Below are 16,866 nucleotides of genomic sequence, written 5' to 3' on the forward strand. Positions count from 1 at the left end.
TCTTGAACACCGAGCATAACATTACTTTATGCAGATGATATCTTCCTACTTTTAGGTATCCAATGAATACTCTGAAATCCAATTATCAGAAAAATAATACATTATGGCAGATGGTCCTGTCTCACTATACATTAGGAAAAGTCTGTGATCGTCCCCCTGACAAAGAACACCAAGGGCATAACTTTGTACTATCTGCTGATTTGGAGTGAGGAGCCAGTGTGTTTTCAGGGTATTCATAACCACTGAGACACATATTCTGTACTGAGCCCACTATACAAAGTGGATAAAAAACTATAGCCGCAAACATGGGTAAATGGAATAGATTACCAATATCCATGGTGGATTGGTATAATGAAAATGATAGTCCTCCCACAGTTGCTTGACCTTTTCCAGAGCTTGACACTCCTGCTAAGTTGAAAACTATTCAAAACAACGAACTCAATGATGGTGAAACTTGCTTGGGCAGAGAAGACGGCCAGAATAAACTAGATAACAATTCAATTGTTTTCCTATTTTGAAAACTGGAAAATTATCACACCCACAGACCATGCACGCAACCCTAGGCATCACCCTTGACAACAAACTGACCATGAAACAACAAGTCAACACAGTTGCCTCCTCTGGCTTCCACACCCTTCGCATGGTCTGCAGAATCTTCAGATGGATCCCAGTCAGCATCAGAAAACCATCACCCAGGCCCTCATCACCAGCTGCCCGGACTACGGCAATGCTCTCTACACAGGCATCTCCTCCGAGCTCCTCAAAAGACTCCAGACCATACAGAATGCGACAGCCAGACTCATCCTGGACCTCCCCAAATGGACCCACATCACCTCAGAATCCTCCACTGGTTCCCCATCCAGAAGAGATGCCAGTTCAAGATTTTCATGCACGCCTACAAAGCTCTACACAATCAGGGCCCATCCTACAGTAACAATCGACTGAACTTCCATCTACGTTCAAGACACCTGCACTCCTCCTCTCTTGCCCACACGCACCCTCCCCACACTCATCATAGCCGCAGCGCGGGGCACTCCTCCTCCTCTATCGCTGACAAGACCTGGAATGACCTACATCGCCCCTCCCTGCAAATCGCAGGCACCTACTAGTGCATAACAAATTCCGATATAGGGTATACCATAACCAGGGAAGCATGCAGCAGCGAGGACTCACAACAGATACACAGGGCCAGAAATGTAATATCCAAGAGGTGGGCTTCTACCACCTAGCTTAGGATTGTTGGGCAGTAAATGACTACTGAGATCTTTGCTAAACCCAGTGTCAAGACAGGGAAGAACCAGGTCTTGACACAGTTACTAGCACTGCTGGGATATGTACAAGACAGCCCTAAAACATATAGGAAGTTCACTGCACTGGCACTGCTGATGGCAAAATGAGGAGCATCAATGCGATGGTGCAGAGGTAGCTCACCCAGAAGAAAAGACTAGGAGAAAGATCTAGCATAGTGTAACACGCAGTCAGAGATGTATAACAAGCTACTCCCACACCAATCTCAACCTAGGGACATTTGGGACCCCTTATGGCAATACTTGCTCGCAGATGAGTAGAAGTCGAACACTGATAGTGACACTGCCACCCTAAAAACTGAAACACAGGCAAATTTTCTGCCCTTCGGTGTGCCTGCCCCTGGAAATTGTAGTGAGTGATCTCCTGATAAGGAACATATACCTTAGGTTGGGTTGATGTCTGACTTCTCTGTTTACGACTACCTACGACCGTACTTGTTTGAATGTGACCAATGTAGAAGAACTTGTTTTCGTGATTTGTTGTAATGTCAACTGTAAGAAGTTGGCTCTGTATGCACTATTTCAAAGTAAGGAATAGTATGCACAGAGTCCAAGGGTTCCCCTTAGAGGTAAGATAGTGGCAAAAAGAGATAATACTAATGCTCTATTTTGTGGTAGTGTGGTCGAGCAGTAGGCTTATCAAAGGAGTAGTGTTAAGCATTTGTTGTACACACACAGGCAATAAATGAGGAACACACACTCAGAGACAATTCCAGGCCAATAGGTTTTTGTATAGAAAAATATATTTTCTTAGTTTATTTTAAGAACCACAGGTTCAAATTTTACATGTAATAGTTTAAATGAAAGGCATTGCAGGTAGGTACTTTAGGAACTTTGAATAATCACAATAGCATATATACTTTTCAAATAAATCACATATAGCTATTTTAAAACTAGACAGTGCAATTTTCACAGTTCCTAGGGGGAGTAAGAGTTTGTTAGTTCTTGCAGGTAAGTAAACCACCTACGGGGTTCAAGTTTGGGTCAAAGGTAGCCCACCGTTGGGGGTTCAGAGCAACCCCAATGTTACCACACCAGCAGCTCAGGGCCGGTCAGGTGCAGAGGTCAAAGAGGTGCCCAAAACACATAGGCTTCAATGGAGAAGGGGGTGCCCCAGTTCCAGTCTGCCAGCAGGTAAGTACCCGCGTCTTCGGAGGGCAGACCAGGGGGGTTTTGTAGGGCACCGGGGGGGGGGGACACAAGTTAGCACAGAAAGTACACCCTCAGCAGCACGGGGGCGGCCGGGTGCAGTGTGCAAACACGCGTCGGGTTTGTCGTTGAAATCAATGGGAGACCAAGGGGTCTCTTCAGCGATGCAGGCAGGCAAGGGGGGGGCTCCTCGGGGTAGCCACCACCTGGGCAAGGGAGAGGGCCTCCTGGGGGTCACTCCTGCACAGGAGTTCTGATCTTTCAGGTCCTAGGGGCTGCGGGTGCAGAGTCTTTTCCAGGCGTTGGGATCTGGGAGTCAGGCAGTCGCGGTCAGGGGGAGCCTCGGGATTCCCTCTGCAGGCGTCGCTGTGGGGATTCAGGGGGGACAACTCTGGCTACTCACGGTCTCGTAGTCACCGGGGAGTCCTCCCTGAAGTGTTGTTTCGCCACAAGTCAAGCCGGGGGCGTCGGGTGCAGAGTAGCAAGTCTCACGCTTCCGGCGGGAGATGCAGTTGCTTTAAAGTTGCTCCTTTGGAAACAAAGTTGCAGTCTTGGGTGAACAGAGCCGCTATCCTCAGGAGTTTCTTGGTCCTTCTAGAGCAGGGCAGTCCTCTGAGGATTCAGAGGTCGCTGGTCCTGGGGAAAACGTCGCTGGAGCAGTGTCTTTTCGAAGTGGGGAGACAGGCCGGTAGAGCTGGGGCCAAAGCAGTTGGTGTCTCCGTCTTCTCTGCATGGTTTTTCAGCTCAGCAGTCCTCTTCTTCTTAGGTTGCAGGAATCTGAGTTCCTAGGTTCAGGGGAGCCCTTAAATACTAAATGTAAGGGCGTGTTTAGGTCTGGGGGGTTAGTAGCCAATGGCTACTAGCCCTGAGGGTGGGTACACCCTCTTTGTGCCTCCTCCCAAGGGGAGGGGGTCACATTCCTATCCCTATTGGGGGAATCCTCCATCTGCAAGATGGAGGATTTCTAAAAGTCAGAGTCACCTCAGCTCAGGACACCTTAGGGGCTGTCATGACTGGCCAGTGACGACTCCTTGTTATTCTCATTATCTCCTCTGGCCTTGCCGCCAAAAGTGGGGCCGTGGCCGGAGGGGGCGGGCAACTCCACTAGCTGGAGTGCCCTGTGGTGCTGTAACAAAGGGGGTGAGCCTTTGAGGCTCACCGCCAGGTGTTACAGTTCCTGCAGGGGGAGGTGTGAAGCACCTCCACCCAGTACAGGCTTTGTTGCTGGCCACAGAGTGACAAAGGCACTCTCCCCATGTGGCCAGCAACATGTCTCGAGTGTGGCAGGCTGCTAAAACCAGTCAGCCTACACGGGCAGTTGGTTAAGGTTTCAGGGGGCACCTCTAAGGTGCCCTCTGGGGTGTATGTTACAATAAAATGTACACTGGCATCAGTGTGCATTTATTGTGCTGAGAAGTTTGATACCAAACTTCCCAGTTTTCAGTGTAGCCATTATGGTGCTGTGGAGTTCGTGTTTGACAGACTCCCAGACCATATACTCTTATGGCTACCCTGCACTTACAATGTCTAAGGTTTTGCTTAGACACTGTAGGGGCACAGTGCTCATGCACTGGTGCCCTCACCTATGGTATACTGCACCCTGCGTTAGGGCTGTAAGGCCTGCTAGAGGGGTGACATATCTATACTGCATAGGCAGTGTGAGGTTGGCATGGCACCCTGAGGGGAGTGCCATGTCGACTTTCTCGTTTTGTTCTCACCAGCACACACAAGCTGGCAAGCAGTGTGTCTGTGCTGAGTGAGGGGTCCCCAGGGTGGCATAAGACATGCTGCAGCCCTTAAAGACCTTCCCTAGCATCAGGGCCCTTGGTACCAGTTACAAGGGACTTACCTGGATGCCAGGGTGTGCCAATTGTGTAAACAAAAGTACAGGTTAGGGAAAGAACACTGGTGCTGGGGCCTGGTTAGCAGCCTCAGCACACTTTCAAATCAAAACAAAGCATCAGCAAAGGCAAAAAGTCAGGGGTAACCATGCCAAGGAGGCATTTCCTTACACAACCCCCCCCCCCAAATGAAAGAGGATGAGACTAACCTTTCCCAAGAGAGTCTTCATTTTCTAAGTGGAAGAACCTGGAAAGGCCATCTGCATTGGCATGGGCAGTCACAGGTCTGTGTTCCACTATAAAGTCCATTCCCTGTAGGGAGATGGACCACCTCAACAGTTTTGGATTTTCACCTTTCATTTGCATCAGCCATCTGAGAGGTATGTGGTCAGTTTGAACTACAAAGTGAGTACCAAAGAGGTATGGTCTCAGCTTCTTCAGGGACCAAACCACAGCAAAGGCCTCCCTCTCAATGGCATTCTAACGCTGCTCCCTGGGGAGTAACCTCCTCCTAATGAAAGCAACAGGCTGGTCAAGGCCATCATCATTTGTTAGGGACAAAACTGCCCCTATCCCATGTTCAGAGGCATCTGTCTGCACAATGAACTGCTTGGCGTAATCTGGAGCTTTTAGAACTGGTGCTGTGCACATTGCTTGTTTCAGGGTGTCAAAGTCCTGTTGGCATTCTACAGTCCAGTTTACTTTCATGGGCATTTTCTTGGAGGTAAGTTCTGTGAGGGCTGTCACTATGGATCCATATCCCTTCACAAACCTCCTGTAATACCCAGTCAAGCCAAGGAATGCCCTGCCTTGAGTCTGGGTTTTTGGAGCTGCCCAGTCCAGAATAGTCTGGATCTTAGGCTGGAGTGGCTGAACTTGGCCTCCACCTACAAGGTGTCCCAAGTAAACCACAGTTCCCTGCCCTATCTGGCATTTGGATGCCTTGATAGAGAGGCCTGCTGATTGCAGAACCTTCAAAACCTTCTTCAGGTGGACCAGGTGATCCTGCCAGCAGGAGGTAAAGACAGCAATATCGTCAAGTTAAGCTGCACAAAAGGACTCTAAGCCAGCGAGGACTTGATTCACCAACCTTTGGAAGGTGGCAGGGGCATTCTTTAAACCAAAGGGCATAACAGTAAACTGATAATGCCCATCAGGTGTGGAGAATGCTGTCTTTTCTTTTGTTCCTGGTGCCATTTTGATTTGCCAGTACCCTGCTGTTAAGTCAAAGGTACTTAAGAATTTGGCAGCACCTAATTTATCAATCAGTTCATCAGCCCTTGGAATGGGATGGGCATCTGTCTTGGTGACAGAATTAAGTCCTCTGTAGTCCACACAAAACCTCATCTCTCTCTTTCGATCTTTGGTGTGAGGTTTGGGGACTAAGACCACTGGGCTAGCCCAGGGGCTGTCAGAGTGTTCAATGACTCCCAATTCCAGCATCTTGTGGACTTCCACCTTGATGCTTTCCTTAACTTGGTCAGACTGTCTGAATATTTTGTTTTTGACAGGCATGCTGTCTCCTGTGTCCACATCATGGGTACACAGGTGTGTCTGACCAGGGGTTAGGGAAAAGAGCTCAGCAAACTGTTGCAGGACCTTCCTACAGTCAGATTGCTGTTGGCTAGAGAGGGTGTCTGAATAGATCACTCCATCCACTGAGCCATCTTTAGGGTTTGATGAGAGGAGATCAGGGAGAGGTTCACTCTCAGCTTCCTGGTCCTCATCTGTTACCATCAACAGATTCACATCAACCCTATCATGGAAGAGCTTAAGGCGGTTCACATGGTACACCCTCTTGGGGCTCCTGCTAGTGCCTAGGTCCACCAGGTAGGTGACCTGACTCTTCTTCTCTAGCACTGGGTAAGGGCCACTCCATTTGTCCTGAAGTGCCCTGGGAGCCACAGGCTCCAGAACCCAGACTTTCTGCCCTGGTTGAAATTCAACCATTGCATCCTTTTGGTCATACCAAAACTTCTGGAGCTGTTGGCTGGCCTCAAGGTTTTTACTTGCCTTTTCCATGTACTCTGCCATCCTTGAGCGAAGGCCAAGTACATAGTCCACTATGTCTTGTTTAGGCTCATGAAGAGGTCTCTCCCAGCCTTCTTTCACAAGAGCTAGTGGTCCCCTTACAGGGTGGCCAAACAGAAGTTCAAAGGTTGAGAACTCTACTCCCTTCTGAGGCACCTCTCTGTAAGCGAAAAACAGACATGGCAAGAGGACATCCCATCTCCTTTTGAGTTTTTTAGGGAGCCCCATGATCATGCCTTTTAATGTCTTGTTGAATCTCTCAACAAAGCCATTAGTTTGTGGATGGTAGGGTGTAGTGAATTTATAAGTCACTCCACACTCATTCCACATGTGTTTCAGGTATGCTGACATGAAGTTGGTACCTCTGTCAGACACCACCTCCTTAGGAAAACCCACTCTGGTAAAAATACCAATGAGGGCCTTGGCTACTGCAGGGGCAGTAGTCGACCTAAGGGGAATAGCTTCAGGGTATCTAGTAGCATGATCCACTACTATAGTATGTACATGTTCCCTGAGGCTGTGGGAGGCTCAAGTAGACCCACTATGTCCACACCCACTCTTTCAAAGGGGACCCCCACCACTGGAAGTGGAATGAGGGGGGCCTTTGGGTGTCCACCTGTCTTGCCACTGGCATGACAGGTGGTACAGGAGACACAAAACTCCTTGACTTTCTGGGACATGTTGGGCCAGTAGATGTGGTTGACTAGTCTCTCCCACGTCTTGGTTTGTCCCAAATGCCCAGCAAGAGGAATATCATGGGCTAAGGTCAGTATGAACTCCCTAAACTCCTGAGGCACTACCACTCTCCTAGTGGCACCAGGTTTGGGATCTCTTGCCTCAGTGTAAAGGAGTCCATCTTCCCAATAGACCCTATGTGTTCCAGTTTTCTTGCCATTGGACCCTTCAGCAGCTTGCTGCCTAAGGCCTTCAAGAGAGGGACAGGTTTCTTGCCCCTTACACAACTGCTCCATTGAGGGTCCCCCTGGGCCTAGGAGCTCAACCTGATAAGGTTCTAACTCCATAGGCTCAGTTCCCTCAGAGGGCAGAACTTCTTCCTGAGAAGAGAGGTTCTCTTTTTGTTGTTGTGTTGCAGCTGGTTTCCCAGTTGTCTTTCCTTTTCTCTTGGTAGGCTGGGCCCTTTTTCCAGGCTCCAGCTCTACTTTTTCACCCTGTGCCCTTGTCTTGACACACACCAGTTCAGGGATACCCAGCATGGCTGCATGGGTTTTCAGTTCTACCTCAGCCCATGCTGAGGACTCCAGGTCATTTCCAAGCAAACAGTCTACTGTGATATTTTAGGAGACCACCACCTGTTTCAGGCCATTGACCCCTCCCCACTCTAAAGTTACCATAGCCATGGGATGTACTTTAGTCTGATTGTCAGCGTTGGTGACTGGATAAGTTTGTCCAGCCAGGTATTGACCAGGGGAAACCAGTTTCTGTCACCATCGTGACACTGGGACCTGTATCCCTCAGGCCTTCTACACTTGTCCCATTAAGAGCTGCTGCCTGTATTTTTGCATTTTAGGAGGCCAGGCAGCCAGTGTGGCTAAACCCACCCCACCCTCAGAGACCAATGTAGCTTCAGTGTGACACCTGATTTGCTCTGGGCACACTGTTGATCCCACTTGGAGACTAGCCATTCCAGTGTTAGCTGGAGTGGAGTTGGAAGTAGTACTTTTCTTGGGACAGGCCTTGTCTCCAGTTTGGTGTCCAGGCTGATTACAGCTACGACACCAGGCCTTTTTGGGATCAAAGTTTTTACCCTTGTACCCAAAAGTGTTTTGTGAAGAGGGTCTGGGCCCACCCTCCTGTGCAGGTTTTTGGGGGCCTGAAGAAGACTCTCTACTATTTTTGCTTTTGGATGTCTCAACACTCTTCCCCTGGGGAGGCTTTGTGACCCCTTTCTTTTGGTTACCCCCTGTGGAAGTTTTGGTCACCCTAGTCTTGACCCAATGGTCCGCCTTCTTTCCCAATTCTTGGGGAGAAATTGGTCCTAGGTCTACCAGATGCTGATGCAGTTTATCATTTGAACAATTGCTTAATAGGTGTTCTTTTACAAATAAATTGTACAGCCCATCATAATCACTTACACCACTGCCTTGAATCCAACCATCCAGTGTTTTCACTGAGTAGTCCACAAAAATCAACCCAGGTCTGGCTCGAGGTTTTTTGAGCCCCCCTGAATCTAATTCTATACTCCTCAGTGGAGAATCCAAAGCCCTCAATCAGGGTACCCTTCATGAGGTCATAAGATTCTGCATCTTTTCCAGAGAGTGTGACGAGTCTATCCCTACACTTTCCAGTGAACATTTCCCAAAGGAGAGCACCCCAGTGAGATTCGTTTACTTTTCTGGTTGCACAAGCCCTCTCAAAAGCTGTGAACCATTTGGTGATGTCATCACCATCTTCATATTTAGTTACAATCCCTTTAGGGATTTTCAACATGTCAGGAGAATCTCTGACCCTATTTAAGTTGCTGCCACCATGGATGGAACCAAAACCCATCTCTTGTCTTTCCCTTTCTATGTCTAGGAGCTGTCTATCCAAAGCCAATCTTTTGGCCATCCTGGCTAACAGGAGGTCATCTTCACTGAGGCTATCCTCAGTGATTTCAGAGGTGCTGGCCCCTCCTGTGAGGGAAGCAGCATCTCTGACTGTCACAGTTGGGATCAGGGATTGAGGGTCCCTGATCTCCCTAATTAGGACTGGAAGGCGGGAATTCTCCTCCAAGTAACTATCATCATCCTCTGGGTTGTCATCCTCAGAGGGGTTGGCTTTTTCAAACTCTGCCAAAAGCTCCTGGAGCTGTTGTTTGGAGGGTCTTAAGCTAATTGGGATTTTCTTTATTTTGCAGAGAGACCTTAGCTCCCTCATCTTAAGATAGAGGTAAGGTGTGAGGTCGAGTTCCACCACACTCTCATCTGCATCAGGCATTATGTTTCTAAAAGTTGGAATCATTTTTAAGAATCTAAAACTAGTTTTAGAACCTAATTCAAACTTTCACAAAACTCTTAAACTCTAAAAGAAATGCTAACAGGGACTAACACAAGGCTCTAGCAGGACTTTTAAAAATTTAGAAAAATAGTACAAATTGTAAAAATCTATTTCTAATGACAATTTTTGGAATTTGTCTTGTGATCAGGTATTGGCTGAGTAGTCCAGCAAATGCAAAGTCTTGTACCCCAAAGCTGATCCACCAATGTAAGAAGTTGGCTCTGTATGCACTATTTCAAAGTAAGGAATAGTATGCACAGAATCCAAGGGTTCCCCTTAGAGGTAAGATAGTGGCAAAAAGAGATAATACTAATGCTCTATTTTGTGGTAGTGTGGTCGAGCAGTAGGCTTATCAAAGGAGTAGTGTTAAGCATTTGTTGTACACCCAGGCAATAAATGAGAAACACACACTCGGAGACAATTCCAGGCCAATAGGTTTTTGTATAGAAAAATATATTTTCTTAGTTTATTTTAAGAACCACAGGTTCAAATTTTACATGTAATACTTTAAATGAAAGGTATTGCAGGTAGGTACTTTAGGAACTTTGAATAATCACAATAGCATATATACTTTTCAAATAAATCACATATAGCTATTTTAAAACTAGACACTTAGTGCATTTGTCACAGTTCCTAGTGGGAGTAAGAGTTTGTTAGTTCTTGCAGGTAAGTAAACCACCTACGGGGTTCAAGTTTGGGTCCAAGGTAGCCCACCGTGGGGGGTTCAGAGCAACCCCAAAGTTACCAAACCAGCAGCTCAGGGCCGGTCAGGTGCAGAGGTCAAAGAGGTGCCCAAAACACATAGGCTTCAATGGAGAAGGGGGTGCCCCAGTTCCAGTCTGCCAGCAGGTATGTACCCGCGTCTTCGGAGGGCAGACAAGGGGGGTTTTGTAGGGCACCGGGGGACACACAAGTTAGCACAGAAAGTACACCCTCAGCAGCACGGGGGCGGCTGGGTGCAGTGTGCAAACACGCGTCGGGTTTGTCGTTGAAATCAATGGGAGACCAAAGGGTCTCTTCAGCGATGCAGGCAGGCAAGGGGGGGCTCCTCGGGGTAGCCACCACCTGGGCAAGGGAGAGGGCCTCCTGGGGGTCGCTCCTGCACTGGAGTTCCGATCTTTCAGGTCCTGGGGGCTGCGGGTGCAGAGTCTTTTCCAGGCGTCGGGATCTGGGAGTCAGGCAGTCGCGGTCAGGGTGAGCCTCGGGATTCCCTCTGCAGGCGTCGCTGTGGGGGCTCGGGGGGGGGGGGAACAACTCTGGCTACTCACGGTCTCGTAGTCACCGGGGAGTCCTCCCTGAAGTGTTGTTTCTCCACAAGTCGAGCCGGGAGCGTCGGGTGCAGAGTAGCAAGTCTCACGCTTCCGGCGGGAGATGCAGTTGCTTTAAAGTTGCTCCTTTGGAAACAAAGTTGCAGTCTTGGGTGAACAGAGCCGCTGTCCTTGGGAGTTTCTTGGTCCTTCTAGAGCAAGGCAGTCCTCTGAGGATTCAGAGGTCGCTGGTCCTGGGGAAAGCGTCGCTGGAGCAGTGTCTTTACGAAGTGGGGAGACAGGCCGGTAGAGCTGGGGCCAAAGCAGTTGGTGTCTCCGTCTTCTCTGCAGGGTTTTTCAGCTCAGCAGTCCTCTTCTTCTTAGGTTGCAGGAATCTGAGTTCCTAGGTTCAGGGGAGCCCTTAAATACCAAATTTAAGGGCGTGTTTAGGTCTGGGGGGTTAGTAGCCAATGGCTACTAGCCCTGAGGGTGGGTACACCCTCTTTGTGCCTCCTCCCAAGGGGAGGGGGTCACATTCCTATCCCTATTGGGGGAATCCTCCATCTGCAAGATGGAGGATTTCTAAAAGTCAGAGTCACCTCAGCTCAGGACACCTTAGGGGCTGTCCTGACTGGCCAGTGACTCCTCCTTGTTATTCTCATTATCTCCTCCGGCCTTGCCGCCAAAAGTGGGGCCGTGGCCGGAGGGGGCGGGCTACTCCACTAGCTGGAGTGCCCTGTGGTGCTGGGGTGAGCCTTTGAGGCTCACCGCCAAGTTTTACAGTTCCTGCAGGGGGAGGTGTGAAGCACCTCCACCCAGTACAGGCTTTGTTACTAGCCACAGAGTGACAAAGGCACTCTCCCATTTGTGGCCAGCAACATGTCTCGAGTGTGGCAGGCTGCTAAAACCAGTCAGCCTACACGGGTAGTTGGTTAAGGTTTCAGGGGGCACCTCTAAGGTGCCCTCTGGGGTGTATGTTACAATAAAATGTACACTGGCATCAGTGTGCATTTATTGTGCTGAGAAGTTTGATACCAAACTTCCCAGTTTTCAGTGTAGCCATTATGGTGCTGTGGAGTTCGTGTTTGACAGACTCCCAGACCATATACTCTTATGGCTACCCTGCACTTACAATGTCTAAGGTTTTGCTTAGACACTGTAGGGGCACAGTGCTCATGCACTGGTGCCCTCACCTATGGTATAGTGCACCCTGCCTTAGGGCTGTAAGGCCTGCTAGAGGGGTGACCTATCTATACTGCATAGGCAGTGTGAGGTTGGCATGGCACCCTGAGGGGAGTGCCATGTCGACTTACTCGTTTTGTCCTCACCAGCACACACAAGCTGGCAAGCAATGTGTCTGTGCTGAGTGAGGGGTCCCCAGGGTGGCATAAGACATGCTGTAGTGCGCGATCATTTCAAGGCATTTGAATCTTGATGGTTGAATCGGCAACAGTGTGCGCAACTCATTCTTGGCAATTAACCCTTGCAGTTCGGATCGGCAGAGTGCACAATCATTCTAGGTACTTGAGTCTTGATGCGCAGTCTGGCAATAAGGTGTGCAATAATTTCTGGGCAATTGAATCTTGAAACTTAGATCAAACACTGTGATCTTTCTAGACAAAACAAGTTTAGTCAGTTTGCCTATGCTACAGTATCATTCATGAATCCTATAGCAGTTAATTCTTTGGGAAATAATGTACTCATTGACTCTTGTTGTGATTAACTTGAGAGAGTTCAATGTTCAGAGCATATGATTATAAAAAGGTCACGTTATTGAAAAGTTCTTGATCTCTCATTTTATTAGATCATAAAGAATTAAAACAAAGTTCATGAAGATTAATGTGAATAACCTTGCTATTGTGTTCTTAACTCTTGCTTCCACAGGTCTCCTTCCCCGCTGTTCCCAACCTAAACCCCATCCCCCGATTGGCCGTTCTTTAACTCTGTGCTATGATAGCTAGTAGAGTTTGGAGCTGCCAAGAGGTGGACATATTGAGAACAGGCGCAACCCCCGAGGATCCGGCCTCGCTGACACTTACATTCATGAAGCTCTTCAATAATAACCATCAACTACTGTAATGTACATTTTGAGGTGCAAGGTAAACTCTACTCCCTCAACTGGAGGGAGTGCTTTAATGCTGTGGATGATGAAGGAGGGTGGGCTGGTTGGTTACTGGCCGGCCTTCATCGACCTGGAGACATGGGGTGCCCCACTATGCAAATAACTGATCTGATGGGAAATAAAGTCCTTTATCACACCGAAATTCATCCAGTGTTCACAGAGAACTACATGGACTTATATAGCGGTAGCACTGCAGTCCCAGAGGCGGGTCTGGATACGTTCCTAGCCAGAGGGACTTTTCCATAGCTACCAGCTGGGGAACATGAAGCACTGGGGCCTCCTTTGCAGAGCCCGAGATCAGAGCAGCTATAAAAGACTTGGCTCATGGCAAAATGCTGGGGACGGACGGTTTCCCGGACACATTTTACCAAACATATGCCTCCCTGCAGGCCCTGAGTCGGGCAGTGATGTATGCCAATGAGTGGGACTGTGGATGCCTCCTAGAAACAGCCAGGGAGGCTCTCATAGTTTCAATACCCAAGCCTTTAAGTGACGCCCTTGATACAATGGCACATCGTCCCCTATCAATGCTCAATTTGAATTTGAATGAGAACATCCTGAGTAAGATACTGCCAACTAGGCTCCAACCTGACCTTGCCGAACTGATATACTAAGTCCAAAATTGGTTGATCCTGAAGCAAAACACCCCGCTTCATGTAAGGTGACTCCACCGTATCCTCGACGAAATGTCTGAGACATGGTACCCAGACATGTTGGTCTTCTACACATACATACAGAAGGCCTTTGACACGCTGCAATGGGACAACTTGCAAGCGATCATGCACTGGATGGCTTTAGGTGAGAGGTAGGTCAGGCTGTTCTATTCGGACACGCATGCTCACTGGTAGGTGTATATCAGACGCTTTTGGGGTCTACTGAGGTACGCGGCAGGGGTGCCCACTCTCACCCATGCTCTTTGCGCTGGCAATGGAGATGGTGGACTGTCTGCTGAGAAAGGAGGGTAATGGGAGGGGGATCCCATTGCACAACAGGAGTACACTGTCTTGCTGTCTGACAGACACAGGTACGAGCATGTACCTCTTGGAGGATTGATAAATGTTGACATGATCTAAGTTTCGATCTTTGGTGTGAGAGCCCTTCACCAGCTCATCCAGTGCTAACTGTTCCGACAGCAACCGTATATATTTAAAAGAAAATCCTGTGTAGTCCTTACTAATCCTGTTTGATGTTTTTTTTCTTCTTACACAGTTTTGTCCTTCACGGACTATGATATTTCCAAATGTTTTACACATCCTTCATGGGTGCCACATGGCTTTTATACTTTAGCTGTATCTGCAATGCTTTTATACTTTAGCCATCTGTGCAAACTTGAAACACACACATTTCTAATACAGTTACATATCCAGCTCCAACATCACAAAACCAGCTCAAGTATGTGCAGTATGTCTATTATATCCACAGATTAACAGTCTGAACTACCTTATTTCTTTCTCCCTGGGACACTCATAAGGACAAATGATCATGATTGAGGCAGCAGAGAGAATTTTACAGGAAAACCATAGTTCATACACAATGTTGTAAAAACATCGGCACACATATATTAACCTCACAAAAATGTTATCACTTTAGGGCTGATCGGTGTAACAAAGATATTTTTATCTCCCAAAAAAAAGTTAAAGAAGTACCATCAATTATTTTGGAGGGGTTAAAACTGAAGAAGGCTAAAACTGACCAAGTCAGGTTGCTCATAAAAAGTTAATGTGGCTTGAAACCACACTACAGAGCACTGGTAACAAATGGGAGAAGTCAACCAAATATCCATGTACATTTTAAAGGAAAACATGTTTTATCAGGGGTTTCACTTTTCACAGTATGTTGGGAGAACTGCTTCAGAAGAAAGAATTTCTCAGGACCTAACTGCAACATGAAGTATTGAAGACAAAGATACTTCTAATAAGTGACCACACTGTAACATGGAAGGTAAGCATCTATGTGGACACTATTTAATAAAAAAATATTTCAGTAACTAAGTGACCCCCACAAGCAACCCATAAAGGGGTATATTTGAAAAAAAAAAATGTATGCTTTGCTTCGTGATGGGTAGTCACAAACGTAACAAGGTTTTTCTCAGTTAAGGATAATGAAATGGTATATGTGAGAAAGCATCAAAGCTATACACATACCCATCTCTTACTTCCACCAAGACTTCGCAGTTCACAGTCTCACTTTTATCCAAAATTGCTTGTGGCAAGATAGCCTCACAGCCTCTATTTTCCCATTATCATATTGCACCTTAGCACTCGTAGAGGCAAGACCTTGCCATTTTAGATTTTAAAAATGTAATAATCAAGCAGTCATTTTCACACCATCATATAATTTTCTCATGCTCAGGCATTTGGAGATTGAGGTTGCTTTGTTTTTGCTGATAAACAACACCCTTGTGTACATCAGAATTCCATGTAAAAAGAGAAGATATCTGAACCTTTTTGTAATGATAAAGCTTTAGAAAAAAAAAATCATTTTCTGTAATCCAGATAGACAACTTAAAGTTGAAGCAGTCCTTTTTCCAATTTCGAAAAAAGGTGGATTTCCTATAGCAATCATAAGACTGAGTGATGATTTCCCATAATGCGCAGAATTAATTAAGCGCAAAATACTGCTGAACAGTTACATTTTTAAGGATGTGTTGAAGGTGGCTGCCTTGACCCAAATAAATAAAAAAAAATTCATTATTACCATTAACAGTGTCTAGAGATTCACATGTAAAATAGAACTAATAAGGTTCTATGGAAATATACAGAAGGTACAAAAGATTATAAAACATACCCAATACAGTGAACCATGTTTTTATTAACAGTTTTTGCAGGACATGAATAAAATGTACAGAACTCTACGCAGAGATTAAATGCAACTGAGCTCAAATTATAATTTTTATGAGCTAGACACACATTACTTCCCAACAATATTTCTACAAAATGCTAGTAAGACATTTTTTTTTCACATTGCATGAATGTTCAGAGTTTGCCAAGAATGCTCTTAGCTTCGTAGAATACACTGCCATTCTACCAAATGTCTTTTGGCTAACATTCATGACTACCACTATTCCCTGATCAGATACCCTGAGCACACAAAGTTCTGCAAAGTATATAATGTAGTGAATCTTTGTTCGTTTTAATGGGATAACAGGAGTTAGCTTAGCCTCCGGCTTGCATACTTGTGCACCCGTTACCTAGTGACTTTTAACCTACTTAGCTTGCTCTGACTTAGCCCATTTAATTATTTAATTCTTCTAAGATTGCTGCCTTTGTTTATAGTTAGGCCACTTGTTATGAGTTACATTATCAGTGTCACCGCGCTAAGGCGTCAGGATCAAGCCACAAAGACAAACAAACAGCAGGTGTTCACACTTAGGAATTTTTCCTCTCTATACTTTCGAGGGATTGTTTATATTAATTACTGTCCCAAGCATGACTGTTATCTATTGTTTGGGAACACACCTACGTCAGGGGTCCTTGTAGATCTGTATAAATATATAACACTTTAGCCGGATAATCAGAGGGATTCCGGCTAGAGGGCATTGCCACCATCGCTGATATCGATGCTGCAGTCGTCTTGACGCTGACCCAGTCGTGTCCCTGCGGAGTATGAGATAGAGACCTCATTCTAAGGTAACAAGGGTTGGGGGCTCCTCTCATGGACATGGCATTGGCAGATTAGGTTTAACAAACCCAGCTCTCCTTTAGGTAGGAGGTTAGGCCTTTCACATTAGAGTATTAGGGCATATTACATCTCGTATGTCTTTTCTATGCATTGCAAGATGGTGGGGGTCTTTGTACTAATGAGACTCTTTCACAATTCTGTTCCTTGCATTATTCATTATCCTAATCATTGCAGCCCATGCAACTTATCACAAATTGCAGTTACGTTGAATAAAAACTATTGAAACTTTACTGCATCTTTGTCATTGCCTGTGTTTGTATGAGACATGATTATCTGTGAGAAAGGGGTAATCTACGTTTAACCACGACACTCCCTGAGATGTCTTACTCTCGAGTCCATGCGTAAAGGCTGCTACAAATCACCTTTTACTATTGTGTTTCTGGTGAGGTGCTGCTAGAGAGCCGGTAAGGTTGGGACAACAGTTGCGATTTGTTGTAGGAAAGGCGTACTGGCCTACAAGCAAAAGTACTGTCATCCTTTAACCAGCAGTC

General features: G+C 46.7%; 1 protein-coding gene across 1 annotated transcript in view; it reads right to left on the reverse strand.

The window, feature by feature from the left end:
* The window catches only part of URB1 (URB1 ribosome biogenesis homolog), a 683,114-nt gene that overhangs the window by 97,080 nt on the left and 569,168 nt on the right, over positions 1-16,866 (reverse strand). The window lies entirely within an intron of this gene.

Source organism: Pleurodeles waltl, chromosome 8, assembly GCF_031143425.1.
Source record: "Pleurodeles waltl isolate 20211129_DDA chromosome 8, aPleWal1.hap1.20221129, whole genome shotgun sequence".
Taxonomy (NCBI): Eukaryota; Metazoa; Chordata; class Amphibia; order Caudata; family Salamandridae; genus Pleurodeles; species Pleurodeles waltl.